We start from the raw sequence: 12,145 nt of genomic DNA, 5'->3' as shown, positions 1-12,145 counted from the left end.
AGGAGTAGGTCATGTGGATCTGGATTCAAAACAGGGATCTGCAAGGAAGATTCAGATTTCAGAATCACCTGGGTATACAAAATGAAAGCCATGCAGATGCGTGAGGCTACTGAAAGGGAGGTAAAAGTCAGAGAGCATCAGCACTTAAAAGGTGGGCAGAGGAAGAGGGACAGCAAAGGAGGATTCAGAAGGAATGCACCACAGGTAGGAAAATTAGGACAGCGACATCCCAGAAAATAAAGAAAGTTTTCATGAAGGAAGTGGTCGGCATTAAACGTCTTAGAAAGGTCACAGAAAATGCGGCCTAGAGAGGCCACTAGATCTGGCAACCAGAGAACCAGGGACTTTTACAAAGCACCTTCAGGGGCACAGTAGGAATGAAAGCCTAACTTTAACAGTCCAAAGAATGGAAAATTAACATGGGAAGGCAAGAGCTGCAGACTATTCCTTCACGGTACATAGTGATGTGTCAAGAAAAAAACACAGGGTCAAACTAAAAGAAAATATGGCACAGAGAAGAGTTAAGTTCTTTTGTTTTGTTTTTTGTTTGTTTGTCCGTGTTTAAGATGGGAACAACTTAAGCATGAAGGAAAAGTAATGAATGCCAAAACGTGGAGGTGAAGGAGTAGACGAGAGGAAATGTTGGGGTAGGAAGACATCACAAAAACTCCAGTCGCCTTGATGGGAAGGAGGCACTTCTTCTCCGATCCTGGGAAACAGAAAGTGAAGACAAAGAAGAAACACGTATAAGCCCATGAAACGCTGAGGATGTGACCACAGAGAAGCCTCCATGTTCTCTGCGACAGGAAGAATCAAGGCCATGTGCTCAAAGGCACTTGTGGAGAAGGCATAGGGCGCTTAAGGAGAAAAATAAAGGACAGAAGCTATGGCAGAGGACCAGGGAAGGATGACGCAAGGACAGAATATGGCTGAGAAGTTCAGTACACCCAGCAGAATGGGCCATACTACCAGTCTCCATAAATGCCTTTAGCAGTGTTTACCAGCCCAAATCTAAAAGAAGAAAAAGCGGGTTATGTGTATTTTACCACGATTACAAAAATGAAAAAATAAATGCCAAAGAGTTTTTAAAGATTTTATTTATTTATTTGACAGAGAGAGAGAGACCAAAGAGTTTTTAAAGAGTAGAGAAAGCAGTTGGGTTAATTCGGGGTTAAATATGTAGAAAGGATGTGGTGAAAAGCTAAGGGGAAAATGCATAAGGTGCCAGCAAGAGAGAAAGTGATTAACAGAGGGATTCAATTTAGAAAACACAACAAAAAGTAAAGCTATGGCAAATAACATGGTTAGCAACTCGAATTAAAACAAGAAAACTTCCCACAACTTTAATCCCTTGAAACTACCATTACATTTTTCTGAGAAAATGAAATGAAATGGGGTTTATTTTCAAACCAACAAGCCAAAACAACTTGAAAAGAATAGGCCTAATTTCAACAAGGCTTTTTGGGCAGATGCAAGATTGCTATATTCAATTAGGTAATATAGCAACTTGCTATATTCAAATTGGGCCTTAACAATAAAGAATTAGGCTTCTTCAGAGGCCTCCCAGACATATTTAAACACAGCTAAAAGCTTCAAGCATGAAGCAGCTTTTATATCTTCTAGATCACTGCCAAATGGAAACTTCATAAAATTTCTGAAGTGATGGCTAATTATCAAATAAAGTAATTATTTCCCCAATAAGCAATCCTCTGCCAACAAAAAGAGATTTTATTTTTTTAAAAGTTTAATCTTTTTTTCCCTAAGATTTTATTTATTTATTTGAGAGAGAGAGAGAATGAGAGATAGAGAGCACGAGAGGGAAGAGGGTCAGAGGGTCAGAGGGAGAAGCAGACTCCCTGCTGAGCAGGGAGCCCGATGCGGGACTTGATCCCGGGACTCCAGGATCATGACCTGAGCCAAAGGCAGTCGCTTAACCAACTGAGCCACCCAGGCGCCCTTAAAAGTTTAAACTTAAAAAGGAAAGAAAACAACTAGAATTTAGAAAACAGTGACTTTTCTGTACAGTTCTGATCTGACAAAACATTACCCCACTCCTCCTCAACAGACACACTCAAAGAAAACCTATCCCTATTAATCACGGTGTTCCCATTAAGTTACATAGAATACAGCATTTTCTCACCTCCACTAACAGAGGACAAGTTTTAAAGATGTTCTCAACAGCCCCTTTCCCTGATACACACTGTTTGCTTACACCTCAAAGCATGAGCAGTGTCATAAAATACTAATACAGAAAGTCCTGTATGCATTCCTACTTTTATGTAGTGCTGTTTCAAAAACCACATTTAATTTTCCAGTTGACAGGTCCAAGGTCACAACCTAGGATGCATGACCTGAGTAGGGTCTTTCTTCTCTTCCCCTCTCCCACCTCTCTTGTGAGTAGAGCTCTAAGACAGCAGTGAATGGAAGACTAGGGGTGGAAGGCAGGAAGATCAGAGAGAAGTGGTCATTTTATAAGCACCATAAACTCACCTTATTTCATTGTAGAAGAGACTAAAATGTAATTTTCCCTTTCAAGTTACCTCTAAAGTTCACTCCAACACATACAAAAATGCTGTGGAAGACTTCTACTTCCAATATGTGACATGGAAACTGATACCAGACTTCTTCTTCTCGTAAGCAACTATTAAACTGGACAAAATGATGCAACTATTTCTAGCTACTGGATAAACGAGCAATAACGTGAGCTTACATTTGCTTGCTTCTCTGTCTTGGGACAACTTTCTAATTGTAGTATGGGGAGCTAGAGTCCTAGCCGAGCAGGGCTGGTGGCAGAGACAGGACTGGAGAGGACAGAACTGTGCAGAGTGGGGACCACACAAGTTTGTATAGGGTTCCCTGAGAGTCCTTACTCAATGCTGGGCATAACTACATAAGGCTTACAAAAGAATGGCTGTAATAAGGTTACTATGGAGTAGATATACTAGAGGTCAAGCAGCATAGGGAAACATTGACAGACTAACCCAACCTGAATAAAGACAATTCATGAACACTGCACATCACTATGAAATGCTAGAAAGACTTCACTTTAAGGGAAAAAGCACACCCTAGAATAAGACCAACTCCAGACCACATTAACAAAGTTTAAAACCAAGCCCTAACAAAACCCACACAGCAAAGAGTCTGGGGGCAGAGATGTGCTAAGTTAGAGGAGCCTGAAAAAAACTTTGAGCTTTCCACAGATATTTCCCAGCAAACCTATATAGGGCCATCAGCCAGTAAATAAACTGCTACTAAAACAAACACCACTCTACAAAGAAAACTTTTTTTTAAATCAGCCTCTCTACAATGTATCGACACTGTTGAATACATAATAAAAACATTACTAGACATTCAACAAAACAAGAAATGTGACCCATAAGAAAAAATAAGTCATTAGAAACTGACTTTAAGTTGGCCCAAATATTGCATTTAGTAAAAACTTCAGAGCTGCTATTTGAAATGTCTTAAATAAAGGGAAATGTTTTTAAACAACAATAACAACAAAGGAGAATATATGAACAGATGAGACTCTCAGCAGAGAAATTGAAACTACAAAAAAGAATCAAATGGGAGGGGGGAGAAAAGGAAATTCTAGGACTGAAAGGTTCAATAATTAAAATGAAAAAGTCACGGAACGAACTTAATAGTAGATCAGAGATGGCAGAACAAAGAGTCCATGAACTTGACAGATCACTAGCAATTACCAATTTGAGGAACAAAGAAAAAAAGGATTGAAGAAAAATGAATACAGCATCAGAAATTTGTCGAACAGTATAAGACTGTCTAACACATGTAATAGGATCCCCAAAAGACTCTGAAAATAAAGTAGAAAAAAATATTTGAAGATACAAAAGTTAAAATTTTAGTAAGTTTGGTGAAAACACTATTTACCAGATCCAAAAAGCTCATCAAACTCCAAAAACAACAAATACCAAGAAAACCATATCTAGCTATATCACAGTCAAACTGCTGAAAACCAAAGACAAAGTCTTTTAAAAAGCCTAAAAACAATATGTTACATACAGGAGAAAAATAATACAAAGAACACTAACTTTTTATCATGACAATGGGGGCCAGAAGATGACAGAACAACATTTTTAAGGGGCTGCAAGAAAAAAATTTGTCAACTCAGAATTCTATATCTGGTGAAAATATCCCTCAAAAATGAGATAAAGATCTTTTCAAATAAATAAAAGTGGACAGAACTAATCTCAGGCAGATGTGCACTTTAAGATACTATAAAGGAGGTTCTTTACACTGGAGGGAAATGATATCAGACAGAAACTCAGATGTGCAGGAAGAAAAGAATACTAGAAATGATGAGTAAGTTGTTAAAAATAAAAGTTTATGTTCTTTATTCTTCTTAAAATTTCCTTAAAAGACTGTATATTAAAGCTATCTGCTTAAAGCAAGATAATATGTGAGTTTTTAACATATATAAAAATAAAAATATGACAACAAGTGCAGAAAGACTAGAGAGGGTGGATAAGAAGAATTAAATTATATTTGTGAATTGAGAAGGGGAAATGATAAGTGTCTAGTGAGAAGTAGGAGGTATAAAGTAAGAAGAGAGAAGCATCAGGTGTAAAATGTTAAATGGCATAATATTCACAATAAAAAGACTTTTTAATAGGTTAAGGATAGATATTATTAACCCTAGAGTAATCAATAAAAATGTCACTTAAAAGATGGATAGCTAAAAAGTCAGTAAATAAAACAAAATGAGGGTGCCTGGATGGCTCAGTTGGTTAAGCGACTTCTTTCGGCTCAGGTCATGATCCTGGGGTCCCAGGATTGAGTTCCGCATTGGGCTCCCTGCTCAGGAGGGAGTCTGCGTCTCCCTCTGATCCTCCCCCCCTCCATGCTCTCTCTCTCAAATAAATAAAATCTTTAAAAAAAAAAAGAGAGAGAAAATGAAATATTAAAAAATACCCAATTCACCCAAAAGGGGGCATTAGAAAAGAAACAGAAACAAAAACAAAAGGGACAAAAACAATGGCAAAATGGTAGATTTAAACACAATCACATAAATAACTTCATTAACTGTAAATGGATTAAACATTCCAACTAAAGAACAGAGATTATCACACTGGATTTAAAAAAGCAAGGCTCAGCTACACACTGTCTTTAAGAGATACCTTTTAAATTTAAGGACACAAATAGATTAACAAATTAGAACAAAATTTTATAATGGTAAAAGAAATTCATCAGGATAAGATACCAAGCTTAAATATGTACGTACCTAATAAGAGAGCTTCAAAATTCAAAACAGAAAATGGCAAAACTCAAGAAACAGAAACATCCACAACCATAATTGGAGATTCTATCACCTTTCTCTTCATAATTAATCAAACAAGTAGACAACAAACAAGCCACGGAATATCTAAGCAATACTATCAACTAATTTGGCCTAAAAGACATTTATAGAACATTGTACCAAACAACTGCAGAATATTTATGTAACAGTCACCAAGAGGGGCCATATACTGGACTATAAAATAAATCTCAATAAACTTTATAAGACTAAAAGAGGCATGCCTGGGTGTCTCTGTTTGTTGAGTATCTGCCTTCAGCTCAGGTCATGATCCCAGGGTCCTGGGATCGAGTTCCACATTGGGCTCCCTGCTCAGTGGGGAGTCTGCTTCTCCCTCTGCCTGACACTCCCCCTGTTGTACTTGCTCTCTCTCATTCTCTCTCTGACAAGTAAATAAAATCTTTAAAAAAGTAATAAAACACTGAAAGTGTTTTTTAGAGACTATGATCTCTAACCACACTAGAAATAATTTTAAAAACCAATAGTAATAAATTATCTAGATGGTCTCTAGATATTTGGAAAACAGAAAACAAACTACTAAATAATTCACAAGTCAAAGAATAAACCACAAAGAATTATTTAGAAACTATCTGAAATAAATAATAAAAAAAATTTAAAAATTGAGAGAAATCCGCCTTAAATGCCTTTATTAGAAAGAGGTTTAACCTTGCTTTGCTGAGGTTTAAAATCAGTGATAAAAGTTTCCACCCTAAGAAAGCAAAAAGAATAGTATATTAAACCTAAGAGAAGAAATAATAAAGAACAAAGCAGAAATCAATGAAATAGAAAACAGAAATAACAAAATTAATAAAGCAAAAAGTGCTGGAGGGCAGGAAAGTAGTATTATTGGCTCTTAATCATATTCTCGTAGAAATTGACCTTCAAATCGACATTATGTCAGGTCCTCGTGGATCTCCAAGACCAATTTTTCACTTCTCAAAAGTCTAGTTAGGTTCATGTAAGAGACAAATCAGAACTGGGTCCTGGGCTAGAGACAGAGATTCTCTTTCACAAGCCCCACATCTGTACCTCTTCTAAGAGTATCTGATAAAAACAAAATCATTTAGCCAGTGATAATGCTAGGCTACAACCAAATTTAGAAAATCCATATGTTCTCCCCCTCCTCTTAAAATAAAAAACTAGAATTTTTTTTTTTTGTAAATCCAAGTACTTAAAAGAAATTGGAGAGCTATTTAAAGGAAACCTCTTATCTCTTCAACAGTAAAAAAGTATTCTTATGCAAAAAAACTGTACTTAACTCATCTATTTCTGAATTTAGATTTTTGTATATTGTTTTCTTAAAAAAAGAAATCTTTTTTAAAACGGTTTAAGAGAAACTATACATTTAGCAGAAAACTCAAGATCACATGTGTAAACAAATTAATGTAAAAGCATAAACTGTTACTTATGCAGCTCCTACACCAACAATATCCAATTCAAGGACAGGAAAAGGCTGCAAAGCATTCCGTCTTTTTTGACACCACATTTGCTAGTTTCCAAAAGTGAAGGGACAACACAAAGGCTACAAGAAAAATATCTTTTTAAGTGTCCATTTAAAATTTTAACTGAGTACTTCTCAATAAGAAAAAGAAAAAGAAAAAAGAAGGGCCTCATTTTTAAGCATTTGATTTAAAGTGCTTAATTTATTTAGGGTAAATCACAACTCTGAGGTTCATTCTGCAGAAATACAACCATCCTGCAGTAGTTCAGGGTACAGTTTTGTGAAACCAATCTCCAGAGCCAGCACCTTTGTTCTAAATCTCAGGGAGTCAATGGCCAAACCTATATTTAAACTAGATCATTCCTCAGCTCTAAGTCATGCTTCAACAAATCCTTAAACACATACAACCACGCACAGTGTTCGACCGGTATGTGAGACCATATATGTGTAACATATGTCTCTGTTTCTCTCAAGCATGCATGGCTGTTGTGGCCACTTCACATTTTACCCTTAGCCCACATTCTTCACTCTCCTCAGCCCACAGGACTCTCTTTTCTTGCTCTTTATTACAGTAGTCCAATGCAGTCTTTTCAAATCCCTAGTTTCTTTCACCTTTTTAAAATCAATTCAACTATTACTAGAACAAATGTCCTACTGTGACCCATTCCCCTACTCTCCCTAAAATAGCACACCATAAAAATTAAGATGCCTAACTGGTCTCAGGATGAAAAGGTTAGAAGGCCTGCAATAAAGAAATGCTTAAATGGGCCCTCAAAAAAGTAACCCAGTGAGACTTTCACAGATGATACCTTTTTTCCCTATGGTAACTTCTGAGACAATCTAGGGAAAGCAATTTGATTTATAGTAAACTTGGCATTATCTAGTCATCATTCGCAAGTAATCCTGCCAACTTGATTGTTTATCCAGTACAGGCTTTCTTCTTTGGTAGCCACTGTGCAGAGTTGTGTTTATAATTAGACTGTGCAGTGTTAATTATGCTGGCTGCCCTGCCAATGTTCTACAGAGCCTACAGGGAGAGATCAAAACAATCATTCCCAAATCATGAGTCACCTCACTCTTTCCACACTACAAACCCCTGGCAGACTCTCAAATGGGGAAAATGATAGTTGTGCACACAAAATGCTTGTACAGCCTTTCACATTTAAGATGAAATATGAAGTTCCAAAACCTGCTACATACATTTTTCTAGAATTTTTCTTCATCTTAATTCTGTAACTTTTTGCTTATTACAGAATTATAATTTGAAGGCGAGAAGGTTTAGAAAAATTTCAAGGCCTGGTTTAACCTATAAAGAAGGGAAGTTCTGCATAGGTAAATTGTAATTATAGATTTTGCTTCACATTTAAACAGTTCCTCCAGGGAAGGGCTCTTCTCTCATTCATCTTGGTATCCCTGCTGCCCTGCAGGGAAAATAGCTGTAATAAATGCTGAAATGAAAGCAGCAACACCCAAGACATTAAAAGTAAGTATTAATTAATGAAAATTACCTCCATGTCCATTCATAGATTCTCCAAGGGCTAAACCCAGGTTTACTGAAACTTGGAGTAAGATAGAATTAATATGCTAGCTTTGAGGTTAAGAAGGTCCTTCTAACACCTGCTGTGGTGCTGGGTCCTAAATCAGCAGGGCTTAGTAGTACTTCAGTGATTATGGGCTTTGAGTCACTGCATTTCATTTCTTCTGGACACTGACTCTTCGGACTTCTTATTACATTTCCTCCTCTTCCCTCAAAGCCAGTGTATAATTTAAATCAATTATGGTTTAGGAGGCATAAAGTTTAGTGCTGAGGAACCTGTGGATTCTGGTTGGCTCTACCACTTAGTGTGTTGTTGGGAATCTCAGTTTTCTTACAGGTAAAATGTAGATAATGACTGCCCTGTCTGCTTAGATTATCATAGGGGTCAAATAAGATAAATGGGTCATAACACTTTGCAAACTATGAAGTGCTACATTAATAATTTATTGCTCATATATTAAATAATTATGGTAGGAGCTTCAAAATCATAAGCAAATAAACATATCTTTTACTTTTCAGCCAAGCACGCTAGCATTTCTCTTTAAGATGCATCAGTACAATTTCCCCCTTACACCTTTTACTATAGAAGATGATGCTTATATGTCACCCACAGCACACATCAGTAAATAAATTCAGAAAATAAGTCAAGCCCCAAAACCCCATGTTATCGTCTGTGCCACAAATACCAAATGATAACATAAGCAACAATTCCAGCCTCTTGATGTCTTTTAAAATCAGCAACAGCAATGTCCATAGAGGATTTCAGCCAGCGTGGAACAGAATAACTTGAGATAATTCTATCTGTTTCACAGAGATTTTAATACACAGGTTTTATATTTTAAGTCCTCTGACTTCTGAGATATTTGCCAAATGGCTGCCTTGATTGTAAAGATACTACAACCCTTCCCAAAATATCTCTAGGGATTAAGTGTATCTAAAGGCCATGTTCATTTACTATAATTGCATTTACACAATAAAACCCAGATAATCAATGACAGCTACAATTTGTAAGAAGGCAATTTAAATTTATATAATGCTCACAGTTTCTGATTAAAATAACCTAAAGGGCAGCATTACGTCGCCATCAATTTTATTTTACCAAACTAAAACACTCAGTCAAATTCTTCACCATCTTCAAATTCTACACCACATTATATTCCCCAAGTCTAATCACAGCTGTTATTTTCTGTGCAGTTCTGTAGTCCCATAAGCAAAAGTCAACACTGTAGTGCATGAGGGGAACAGCAAAGAAGGGGGCAAAAACAGCAAAGATGAACTGGCCAGTTTTATGTTGCAGCTATGAAGCACATTATTTTAAATATCAAGGAGAACATTTAAGATGAAAAGGAGGCATTCTACCAGAGAATACCAATGACCAAAGAGTATCAGACACAAACAAGGGCTACAGTACATAAAGAAGCCTGCCGCGAAATGCTTCGGATATAGAATTTAATGTAAAGGATCAAGGAGAGGGACAAATAAATACCGGTAGTTTAATACAAACCTTAATTGTAAAACAAGAAAATGAGAGAAGAGTAATTTCCTTCAGTAAAGGAGGAAAATTTTTACCTCGACAAAGTAGGTGTGCTTTTAACTTATGTCCACTTAAACCTCCAAATTAACCGATGTTCTCCATTCCCCTCGAAAAACATTTTCTGATGCCAGGTGCCCACTGAGTGCCAAAAGGGCTACTCTCTAGAAGGTCCAAGCACTATGTCCCCACAAGAGCAGCTGTATTCTTGCCAAGGATCGGTTGTTCTCCAATCAATATATGCTAGCTAAAATTATAATTGTAGTTATGTAATAATTATTGCATTAAATGAAAAAAAGAAAGGAAACGGTTTCTGTGAAAACTGAGCATGCAGCAGAAAGACCTGACAAAAGTGAGTCCCCCAAATAACAGCGCTGCCAAATTAAGTATTAGCAAGTAAAACAAAAAGATTGGGGAAGGAGGGCCCTACAGAAGAATTTTTGCCCCCAGGCTTCCAAGTGTCGAGGTTCTCAAACCACTTGAAGAAAAAAAAAAAAGAGAGAGACCTGGAAATTACAGATGCATCATGGGTAGCACAGAAGAAATATGAAGAACTCTAATCAGTGGACCCACATGCAAAATAAAGGCTTTAGTCAGTAAGACAATATTGGTAACTAAGTTTACACATTTTTACTTGAAATGCTGAAGCAATGTATTTTTCTTTATGGTGTCCATTCTTAACTAGGTTTTCAAAGATATTCATTATATATGAGATCATGTTAAAGGAAAAGTGATTTAAATCTAAGGTTCACCCTAATAGTTCATCCTGACAATCAGGAGCACACACACATCTAAGTTCCCCCAAACACAAATCATAATATATACATCTATTTGTGAATGTCTAAAGAATAATTTTACTATAACACTTAAGAACTTTGCTCTGCAGTTACACTTACTGATGAAATTAAACCACAGAATGTTTAAAATCATGTCTCATCAATACATGTTAAAACTTAAAATATATTCTTTGACCAAGTAACTCCACAAGAGAAATGCATCCCATGAGTAACTGCAGAAAGATGTATGTATAAGAATGTTTACAGCTGTCTTGTTTGCACAGCAAGAAAAAGGAAACAATCTAAGTATGGAACAATAGGGGATAGGTATATTCATACCTAATAAAATACTAGGCAGACATAAAAATTATTTACATCATAAAAGTTATTTATTTCTATTTTAAACATGGAAAGGTGTTCAAAGTATAGTATTAAGAGGCGGGTTACAGAATTTTAAGTAAATAAATATTCATCCATTGGATACACTGTAAATAAAAATGTTAATACTAGTTATTTCTGGGAGGTTATTTCTGGGTATGTTGGGTGTTTTTATTATCTATATCTTCTACTTTTTATATGTATAAAAAAAGGAAAACCTCCTCAAACATGTAAAGATCATACTTTAATTTCTCAAGATCTAAAGTTAATGAACCGATGAAAAATTACCAACACTGTTGGGGTGTTTTAGAGATGGCCCTGGACGGTATCAAGTAACCAGGATACCAGGACAGAACTTGCTACTGACCTTCCATTGGACTTCCAATTAAGAAGTGGAGTCTCTATCTCCACCCCTTGAATCTAATGGCTTTAAACCTTGCTTCTGTCAATGGAATGCAGAAGTGACACTATAAAATTTCCAACCCTAGCTTTAGGAGGCCTTGTCACTTTCATTATTTCTCTTCTACTGACCTGAGAGGCCCATGAGCATAAATCTGAGTTAGCCTCCCTGTGGATGAGGAACCACGTTGGAAAAACAAGCCCAGCCAACAGGCAGCACCAACTGCCAGATATGCCAGTTAAGCTATTTTAAATCTTCCAGCTCCAAATTAAGCTGCTAAATGACGGCTGCTACAAGTGATCTCAGGCAAGACCAGTGGAAGAAACATCCAGCTGAGCCCAGTACAAATTGGTGACCTACAAAATTATAAGCAAATAAAATGGTTATTATTTTAAGCCATTAAGTTTTGTCATTTGTTACACAGCAATAGATGAATGATTTATCCATCACCCACATAGTAAACTATTAATATTGTGGTGTGTAATTCTTACAGACTAATCTATCCCTTAAGACAAAACTGAGATTACACTGTACATAAAAGTTCTATGATTCTGTGGCATCTTGGAAATGGGAACACAAGCAGGGCCTCATGGTCAGACTTCAACTCTGACCCATCAGAACAGAACACCTGGTATGCAGAACACACAGCATTCTTTATATAAAAACTGTGTGCGACTGTGTGGGCTTTTCCTCCAAAGCCCAAGGGCCTTGAAGTATATGACTGCCTAGTTTCTTACTCCCTCATTGATAGATGTGAGGATGCTCTGC

At 36.6% G+C, this 12,145-nt stretch overlaps 1 protein-coding gene and 1 non-coding gene across 4 annotated transcripts in view; both read right to left on the bottom strand.

Moving 5' to 3' along the window:
- The window catches only part of LNPEP (leucyl and cystinyl aminopeptidase), a 100,206-nt gene that overhangs the window by 57,176 nt on the left and 30,885 nt on the right, over positions 1 to 12,145 (bottom strand). The gene's annotated exons all lie outside the window — the stretch shown is intronic.
- LOC112820509 (small nucleolar RNA SNORA13) lies at positions 6,711 to 6,838 on the bottom strand. Its single transcript, XR_003207173.1, has one exon. It is a non-coding gene; the product is annotated as a small nucleolar RNA SNORA13 (small nucleolar RNA).

The sequence above is a fragment of the Callorhinus ursinus genome, unplaced genomic scaffold, assembly GCF_003265705.2.
Source record: "Callorhinus ursinus isolate GAN/ISIS: 27379988/994484 unplaced genomic scaffold, GSC_fseal_2.0 scaffold3, whole genome shotgun sequence".
Lineage (NCBI taxonomy): Eukaryota > Metazoa > Chordata > Mammalia > Carnivora > Otariidae > Callorhinus > Callorhinus ursinus.
The sequence above is the reverse complement of the archived record's forward strand: the minus strand, read 5'-3'. Positions and strand labels throughout refer to the sequence as shown.